The 9181-nt window shown below is 40.2% G+C and overlaps 1 non-coding gene across 1 annotated transcript; it reads right to left on the bottom strand.

The window, feature by feature from the left end:
- Positions 1-4791: 4791 nt before the first annotated feature.
- On the bottom strand, positions 4792-5002 carry LOC130019861 (small nucleolar RNA U3). Its single transcript, XR_008791919.1, has one exon. It is a non-coding gene; the product is annotated as a small nucleolar RNA U3 (small nucleolar RNA).
- Between the last annotated feature and the right edge of the window lie 4179 nt (positions 5003-9181).

Genomic DNA, 9181 nt, shown 5'->3' on the forward strand with positions numbered 1-9181 from the left:
AGAATTTGAGAAGTTCTACATGGAGCTGGAGAAGTTCTTAAAGAAGACCACACCTTCTACAAGATCATTGTTGGTGATTTTAATGCCAAGATAGGTCCGAGAAGATCAGCCAGAGAACTCCACATCGGGACCCATGGCCTAGAATGGAACGAACAGGGTGAGGGACTGTCTGAGTTCATCATGTCGACTAAGACCATCCATGGTATCTCACAGTTCCAGAAGGCCGAATCTAAACGTTGGACGTGGGAGTCTCCCGGTGGATGGTTCCACAACTAAGTTGACCACATCATATTCAATCGACGGTTTTGCCTGACCGATGTCGCTGTTGTCCCAAAATTCCAAACAGGATCGGACCACCATCTCCTTCTTGCAAAATTCTACTTCACAGAGCAGGGAGAAAGGGCTGCAAAGTTTAAGAAGAGAACTCCCAGAATCACCACCAACTGGGAGCTCTTTGGCCCTATTGCAGAAACATGGGAAGATGCCATCATTGCCAAAATTGACAAGGAATATGATCGACTGGTTCAGCACCTCCATGATTGTGCGAGGAACGCCGAGAGATAACCTCAAAAAGAGGCCTGTCTTTGAAAACTCTTGAGATCATTCACTATTGTGGCTTGGTGCAAGCCTCAGGCAACCGCAAGCGAATGTCCAAGCTCACAAAGCAGTGCAGAGAAGCCATCAAGGAAGACCTCAAAGAGAGAAGAGCAGCAGTGGTGGCCGATGTGGCAGAAGCTGGGAAAAGCATTCACAACACCTGTGTGTCCTTCGCCAACTACAAGACCAAGATGACTGCCCTCTGACGTCCTGAGGATCTATCACAACTTCCAGAAGGGCAATGGATATTATCCATGATTTCTACTCGGATCTCTTCGATAGCCACATCCACCTACCCATATACCAAATTCCGCAGAATGGATATGTCATTCCCAATGTTGTCCCTTCCGAAATATGACACGCCATTTCGTTGGTAAAGAAATGAAAAGCACCTGGCCCAGACAAGGTCAGACCCGAACACCTGTAGAATCTGCCGTTGGTACTCATCAATACACTGGCTGGGCTCTTCACATGCTACCTGTCTGAATGCAAGGTTCCATCCCAATGGAAACTAGCAGGACTGTACTACTGTACAAAAAGGGAGACATCCACGATATTGGCAACTATTGCCTGATCTACCTGTTGTCTGTCGTCTACAAGCTATTCACTGGAGTCATCCTGAATAGGATTGGCAGAACACTAGATGAAGGACAACAATGCTAGTAAGCTGGGTTCCGCAAAGAATTCAGCACAATTGACCATATCCTCATGATAACCAAGCTCACTGAGGTTTCTCAGGAGTTCAAGATGCCACTCTGTCTAATGTTGATTGATTTAAAGAAGACCTTTGATTCTGTTGAGACGGAAGCGGTCATCGAAACCCTAGCCAAACACCGTGTTCAAATTCAATACATCAGGATCCTCCTTGAGCTGTATTATGGATTTACTACCAGGATCTCACTATTCTACAAAGAAGTGATCATCCATGTCAAGAAGGGGGTTCGGCAGGGTGATACCATTTCACTGAAACTCTTCAGTGCTACCCTCGAGGACATCATGCGATGACTAGATTGGGAAGGAATGGTTGTGAAGATAGATGGTCGGCAACTACACCACCTCTGCTTTGCTGATGACATCGTTCTAATAACACCAAACATTAGCCAAGTGGCACAGATAATGGCCGAGTTCAACCGTGAGTGTGGAAATGTCAGACTGCAGCTGAATTTCATGAAGACAATGTTTATTAGAAACAGTCTCATTCCTGACATTTCATTCTCTCTCAATGGAACGAACATCTCCAAATGCAGCAGTTATGTGTACCTAGGTCGAGAAGTCAACATGACGAATGACCTGGCACCTGTGTTGCACAGGAGGAGAGAGCATCTTAGAATGCCTTCAAGAGCATTGAAGAAATAGTTTTAAGGGGATGAAAAACCTCCAGCTCTGGGCACATCTCTTCAATTCCACTGTTCTTCCTGCATTAATATATGCTTCAGAGACCTGGGCCCTATGAAAACAGGATGAGAACACTATTCGGGTCTCCCAAAGAGGAATCGAAAGAGCTATGCTTGGATTATGATGCTTCACTCAAAGGAGAGAATGAATTTGGATTTCCAATCTCCCTCGACGGTCAAGAATCAGGGACATTGCCTCGTTTGCCAAGGCGTCAAAAATCAGATGGGCTGGACACATAATGCGATTTGGAGACAACCGCTGAACTAGAGCCATTACTGACTAGATTCCAGGGGATGTCAAAACACCATGTGACCACCCATCTACGAGATGGTCAGACTTCTTTGTCAAGACCCTGAATGATCGGTTTGAGGCTCTTCGTGTTCCTAGAACAAGCAGATGCCACTGGGCTACACTAGCATGCAACAGGGATGAATAGAGATGTTACTGGTGTCCGCTTGAGCAAATCGATGAGTATCATGATGTCAAGTGATCAAGTGATCAAGAACAAAATATAAGTACAGTTATAAAAAAATACACATACATAAATGTGGCATCAGTAATATAAAATTCACAATGACTAACATTCAATAAAAACATTACCAGGATTTTAATGAAAAAGAAAGTGTTCACTTTAATGAGAAAAAAAATGAATGGAAACTTTAGCGGAAATGACACAGATTTTAAAATTAATAGGCAAAGGCATATCCTTGCCAATACTTATTTTTTATTTTAATAAATGCTATTCTAATGGCTGTAAAATACTTTCTCATTGTGACTTTGATTTGCTTTTCCCTGATGATTCGTAGTAATGAGTATCTTTTTATTAGTTGTCCATGTCTTTGGAAAGATGTTTGTTCAGTTCTTAGGCAATTTTTTAACTTAATTGTTTTTACTTTTTAGTTTGCTCCAAAGGCTTCTTTTGATACGAGTTATATGAGATATTTATGTAACTTGGGTGTTAACCACTTATCACATACCATTTCACCAATATTTTCTCTCCATTCCATAGGTTGCCTTATATTTTGATTTTTCCTTTGTGCTGGAGCAATAGCACAGCAGGTAAGGCGTTTGCCTTGCACGTGGCTGACCCGGGTTTGATTACTCCGCCCCTCTTGGAGAGCCTGACAAGCTACTGAGAGTATTCCACTGGCACAGCAAAACCTGGTAAGCTCCTCATGGCATATTCAATATGTCAAAAACAGGAACAAGTCTCACAATGGAGATGTTACTGGAGCCAGCTTGAGCAAATTAATGAACAACGGGACGACAGTGCTATAACAGTGCTACAGTGCTTCCTTTGTGCAAAATAATTCTAGTTTGACATAGTTGATTATATTTAATTTTATTTGCATCTTTTTTGTTTGGTGTACTATGCATAAAATCATCACCAAAACTAATGTTGGAAACATATTTACTTCTAAGAGTTTTATAATCAAGGTCTATTATCAAGGTTTTAATCCATTCTAAATTGATTTTTCTGTGTGGTGTCAGACAGAGATCCAGTTTCCTTCTTTGCATGTGGCTGTTTAGTTTCCTCAATACCATTTACTAAAGAGATCATCCTTTTTGCATTGTGTAACCCAGGATTCTTTATCATAACTTCATTAATCATATATGCACAGGTTTATTTTGGGATTCTCTCTTTTCCTCCATTGGGCCATGTGTCTATTTTCATATCAGTATCAGAGTTTGGATTACTGTACCATTGTAATAGTTTGAAATCAGGAAATGAGTTGTCTTAATCTATGTTAAGACTTCTTTTCAATCTGTGTTTTCATATAAATTTTAGAATATTCTATTTGTGTGAAAAGTGTCACTAGAATTTTGATAGGGATTACACTGAATCTATAGGTTTCTTTGGGTAGAATAAAAATTTTATAAAAATAGTAGTCTACCAATCTATGAGCACATTATCTCTTCCAATTTATTATTCTTTGATTTCTTTTATCAATATCTAATTTATCTCAGTATACAAGTCCTTTCCACTAATACTTAGTTCAAATTATGTAATTTTTATCATGTTTCTGTAGTATATTACATAAACTGAACCACTCCTGAAATTAATTTCACATGACTGCAGTATATTATCATTTGGATATATTTTGTTGAATTTGGTTTGCTAATGTTTTGTTTAGTTTCTTTTTTGCTTTTGTCTTCAGCTAGGATATTAGGTGATAATTAGGTTTCTGTGATTTCCTTCTTTTGTTTTCTCTCTTTTCTTTTTCTTTTGGACACCTAGGTTAATTACATATCCTAGCTTTTGTGCTCACACTACAATGAATAACTGTGTGCATATGTCCTTGTGGATGACTGGTTTTGTATCCTGAGGGTAGAAACCAAAAAGCAGAATTTTGGGGTAAGATGCCAAATCTAGTCTTATTTTTTCTGAGAAATCTCCATACTCTCCTCCATAACAGTTGAACCAGACAACATTCCCACCAGCAGTGTATGAGAGATCCTTTTTCATCACATCCCCAATTTTGCAATTTTACACATTACATTTGTAAGAATACAAATTTTTTTCTATCCCATAGCTTATGTTTTCTCTCTGCTATTATTTGTGCAGGTTACTCATTTTATATAGTTCTACATATTTCTTATTTTGTTTTTTGTGCTTTAGCTTTATCCCCATGTTCTCTTCTAATAGTATCTAATGTCTATTGAGTATTATTGATGCCTCATCAAATATTCATTGACAAATTATTCATGGAATTATTTAGTTCTGGGCTTTTAAGTATATTCCATCAGTCCATGTACATGTTACTTGGGTTTTATGGTTTTCTTTTTTTTCCCCAAGAAACCATTCAGACTGCATCTTCTCCTTCTCACTCTTCATAGGGAACAGAAGAATGGTCGTCAATGGTAAAAGGCAGTTGCAAAAGCAACACCTAGAACCGGCTTCATGTGCAGGGAGAGGATGCTCTGACTCCTCATGGTTTCGGTGCTCTACATCATCAAAGAAACTTCTCTAGCAAAGAACTATAGAAATGATCCCTGAAAGTATAGTCTTACTCTGTATCTGTTTTATGATAGTAGCACAGTTTAAAAAAAACTTATAGTTTTAAAATAAAGCTTAAAAATTAAGAAACCTCCCAATCTTTTTTCTCAGGATTTCTTTCTTCTTTGGCTATTGGGGTCATTTTGTCATTCCAATATATCTTAGGCTTGTTTTACTTATTTTATAAAAACTTCCTTTGGGAGCCTAAAAGGGATTGCAATGAATCTACAGGTGACTTTGGATAGTAATGAATATCGTAATAACATCAATTTTATGATAAATGAACACATGCTATTGTTTCATTCATGTCTTCAGCTTCTTTCATTGTTATCTTATGGTTTTTAGTGTGACTCGTTAAATTTATTACTGTATTTTTTATTTTTCACTCGCTACCTGTCTGAATGCAAGGTTCCATCTCAATGGAAAACCAGCAGGACCGTACTACTGTTCAAGAAGGGAGACATCCATGACATTGGCAACTATCGCCCGATCTGCCTATTGTCTGTCATCTACAAGTTGTTCACTCGAGTCATCCTGAATAGGATTGGCAGAACACTAGATGAAGGACAACCATGTGAGCAAGCAGGGTTCCGCAAAGGATTCAGCACCATCGACCATATCCACACGATAACCAAACTCATTGAGGTTTCTCGGGAGTTCAAGATGCCGCTCTGCTTAACGTTCATTGATTTAAAGAAGGCCTTTGATTCTGTTGAGACGGAAGCGGTCATTGAAGCCCTAGCCAATCAGGGCATTCAAGCCCAATACATCAGGATCCTCCGTGAGCTGTATTGCGGATTCACTACCAGGATCTCACCATTCTACAAAGAAGTGATCGTTGATGTCAAGAGAGGGGTGCGGCAGGGTGATACCATTTCACCAAAACTCTTCAGTGCCACCCTCGAGAACATCATGCGACGACTGGAATGGGAAGGAATGGGAGTGAAGATAGATGGTCGGCAACTACACCACCTCCGCTTTGCTGATGACATTGTTTTAATAACACCAAACATCAGCCAAGCGGCACAAATGCTGGCCGACTTTGACCGTGAGTGTGGAAAGGTAGGACTACAGCTGAATCTTACGAAGACAATGTTTATGAGAAACAGCCTTGTTCCTGACGCCCCATTCGCTCTCAATGGAATGACCATCTCCGAATGCAACAGCTATGTGTACCTAGGTCGAGAGGTCAACATGACAAATGACCTGGCACCCGAGCTGCGCAGGAGGAAGAGAGCGGCTTGGAACGCCTTCAAGAACGTCGAAGAAATAGCTAAGAGGACGAAGAACCTCCGGCTCCGGGCACATCTCTTTGATTCCACTGTTCTTCCTGCATTAACATATGCCTCAGAGACCTGGGCCCTACGCAAACAAGATGAGAACGCCATTCAGGTCTCCCAAAGAAGAATAGAAAGAGCTATGCTTGGAATATCACGTTTCACTCAAATGAGAGAACGAATCCGGAGTTCTGACATCCGTCGACGATCAAGGATCAGGGACGCTGTCTCATTTGCCAAGGTGTCGAAAATCAGATGGGCTGGTCACGTAATGAGATTTAAAGACGACCGTTGGACTAGAGCTGTTACTGATTGGATTCCACGGGATGTCAAGAGACCGCGTGGCCGCCCACCTAGCAGATGGTCAGACTTCTTTGTCAAGGTCATGAACGATCGGTTTGAGGCCCTCCATGTTCCCGGAGCGAAGAGATGCCATTGGGCTACACTAGCACGCGACAGGAACAAATGGAGACGTTACTGGCGCCCGCTCGAGCAAATCGACGACTAACGGGAAGTTAAGTGATTAAGTGATTAAGTGATTTTTTATTGCTTTCCATGCTACTGTAACAGTTTGGTTTATCTTAATTATCAGTATAGAGAAATGCTATTTTATGTTAATTTTTATTCTGCCTATTCGTTGAATTCAGTGATTATGTCTAATAAACTATTAGATATTTGTAATCTTTAGACAATTCCATAAATAAAATAGTTCATCTGCACACCCTGAAATTTGCACTTCCTCTTTTTGAATTAGGGAGCTGTTTACTTTTCTTTCTTGCCTGAATTCGCTGCCTTGACTTCAGTATTATACTGAATAGAAGTGGCTGGACTAGACCCACTTGTTTCCAATCTTAGAGTAAAAGCTTTCAACTTCAATATCTTCATACCATGCATTTCCTACTAAGGGAAACCATCCATGTTTCATGTGCCTATATGACTATCTGTGTATGTTCTTTGGAGTTGTCCAGATCCTCTGCCCACTTCTGTTAACAGGGCTACCTAGTTAATTTTTATTAACTAATTTTCCGCTCTAGTTTTGGTGGAGCTGGTAGGGAATCTCTGCAACAGTGCTAGGAGTGACTATCCACAACACTTGACCCAGCTCTGTTGGTAGGCCTATTCAATGCTCATGCCCCAGGCCAAACCCAGCAGTACTCCAAGCCCATAGGCTACATCTAAGCATGCTTGCCTCCAAGGCCTTAAATTCACATCCTCATACACACAAGGCATGCACTTCAGGCTATCTGGATGGATCCTGTTGGGTTTAGTTATATCTTTTGGATATCAATATATTTATATATTTGGGCATTTTGGATACCATTTTGAACATATGTAGAAACATCTCTCATTCAGAAGGATGTCTTTCTATTTGGTGATAGTTTCTTTTGTTGTACAAAGTTTTTCAGTTTGATTATTTTTCTCATTTGTTTTTGGTTTTGTTTCCCTTGCCATGAGTCAAATACCCAAACCAACTTCTAGGCTGATGCTGAGGTGTGCTGTGCCTATGCTGTCTTTAATAAATGCTAGTCTTGGATCTCACATACAAGTCTTTAATCCATTTTGAATTATTTCTTGTGCATGGAGTTAGGTAGTGGTTGTTTCATTTTTTCCAAATATTTACTCAAACTTTCCCTGTTTTATTTTATGTTCTGTTTCTTTTGTTGTCAATTAGTTCCTTCTGAGCTTTTAATTTTGATTCATTGATCTGAGACTATTTTTATTCTAGTACCAAGCAGTTATTTTGGTGATAGTTGCTATAATCCTCGGGGTTCAGAATAACTGCCTACTTGTTCTTAAGGACCACTTGGTACAAGTGATTAAACCCAGATCCATTACATGGTCTTGGCTCTTTTATCGTAAATAAATTGTACTGCTTAGTTACTGTATTTTTTAGTTGAAGAAGGCAACATATTTCCGTGTCTCTTATCCATTTGATTTTTTTGATGATTAGGAATATTTTCTAATGCATACAATTTTAGGATTTTTGTTTTATGTCGATTAAGTATGCAATGGGAATCTTAAGCCAAATATTAGCACACTGCTTTAGGTAGTTTAGGGAGTTCAAGATGCCACTCTGTCTAACATTCATTGATTTAAAGAATGCATTTGATTCTGTTGAGACTGAAGCGGTCATTGAAGCCCTAGCCAATCTGGGCATTCAAACTCAATACATCAGGATTCTCCATGAGCAATATTATGAATTCACTACCAGGATCTCATTATTCTACAAAGAAGTGATCATTCATATCAAGAGAGGGGTTTGGCAGGATGATACCATTTCACCGAAACTCTTCAGTGTCACCCTTGAGAATGTCATGCGACGACTGGAATGGGAAGGAATGGGAGTGAAGATAGACAGCCAGCAACTACACCACCTCCGCTTTGCTGATGACATCGTTCTAGTAACACTAAACATTAGCCAAGCGGGGGCTGGCCGACTTCGACCGTGAGTGTAGAAAGGTCAGACTGCAGCTGAATCTCACGAAGACAATGTTTATGAGAAACAGTCTTGTTCCTGACATTCCAATCGCGCTCAACGGAACGACCATCTCCAAATGCAACAGTTATGTGTACCTAGGTTGAGAAGTAAAATGACAAATGTTGTGGCACCTGAGTTGCACTGGAGGACGAGAGCTTTTTGGAATGCCTTCAAGAGCATCTAAGAAACAGCTAAGAAGACGAAGAACCTTCGGCTCCGGGCACATCTCTTCGATTACACTGTTCTTCCTGCATTAACATATGCCTCAGAGACCTGGGCCCTACGAAAACAGGATGAGAACTTGATTCGGGTCTCCCAAAGAGGAATCGAAAGAACTAAGCTTGGAGTATCATGCTTCATTCAAATGAGAGAAAGTATCTGGAGTTCCGACTTCCGTCAATGCTCAAGAATCAGGGACGCTGTTTTCTTTGCCAA

This window comes from Sorex fumeus, unplaced genomic scaffold (genome assembly GCF_029834395.1).
Source record: "Sorex fumeus unplaced genomic scaffold, SorFum_2.1 ptg000009l, whole genome shotgun sequence".
Taxonomy (NCBI): Eukaryota; Metazoa; Chordata; class Mammalia; order Eulipotyphla; family Soricidae; genus Sorex; species Sorex fumeus.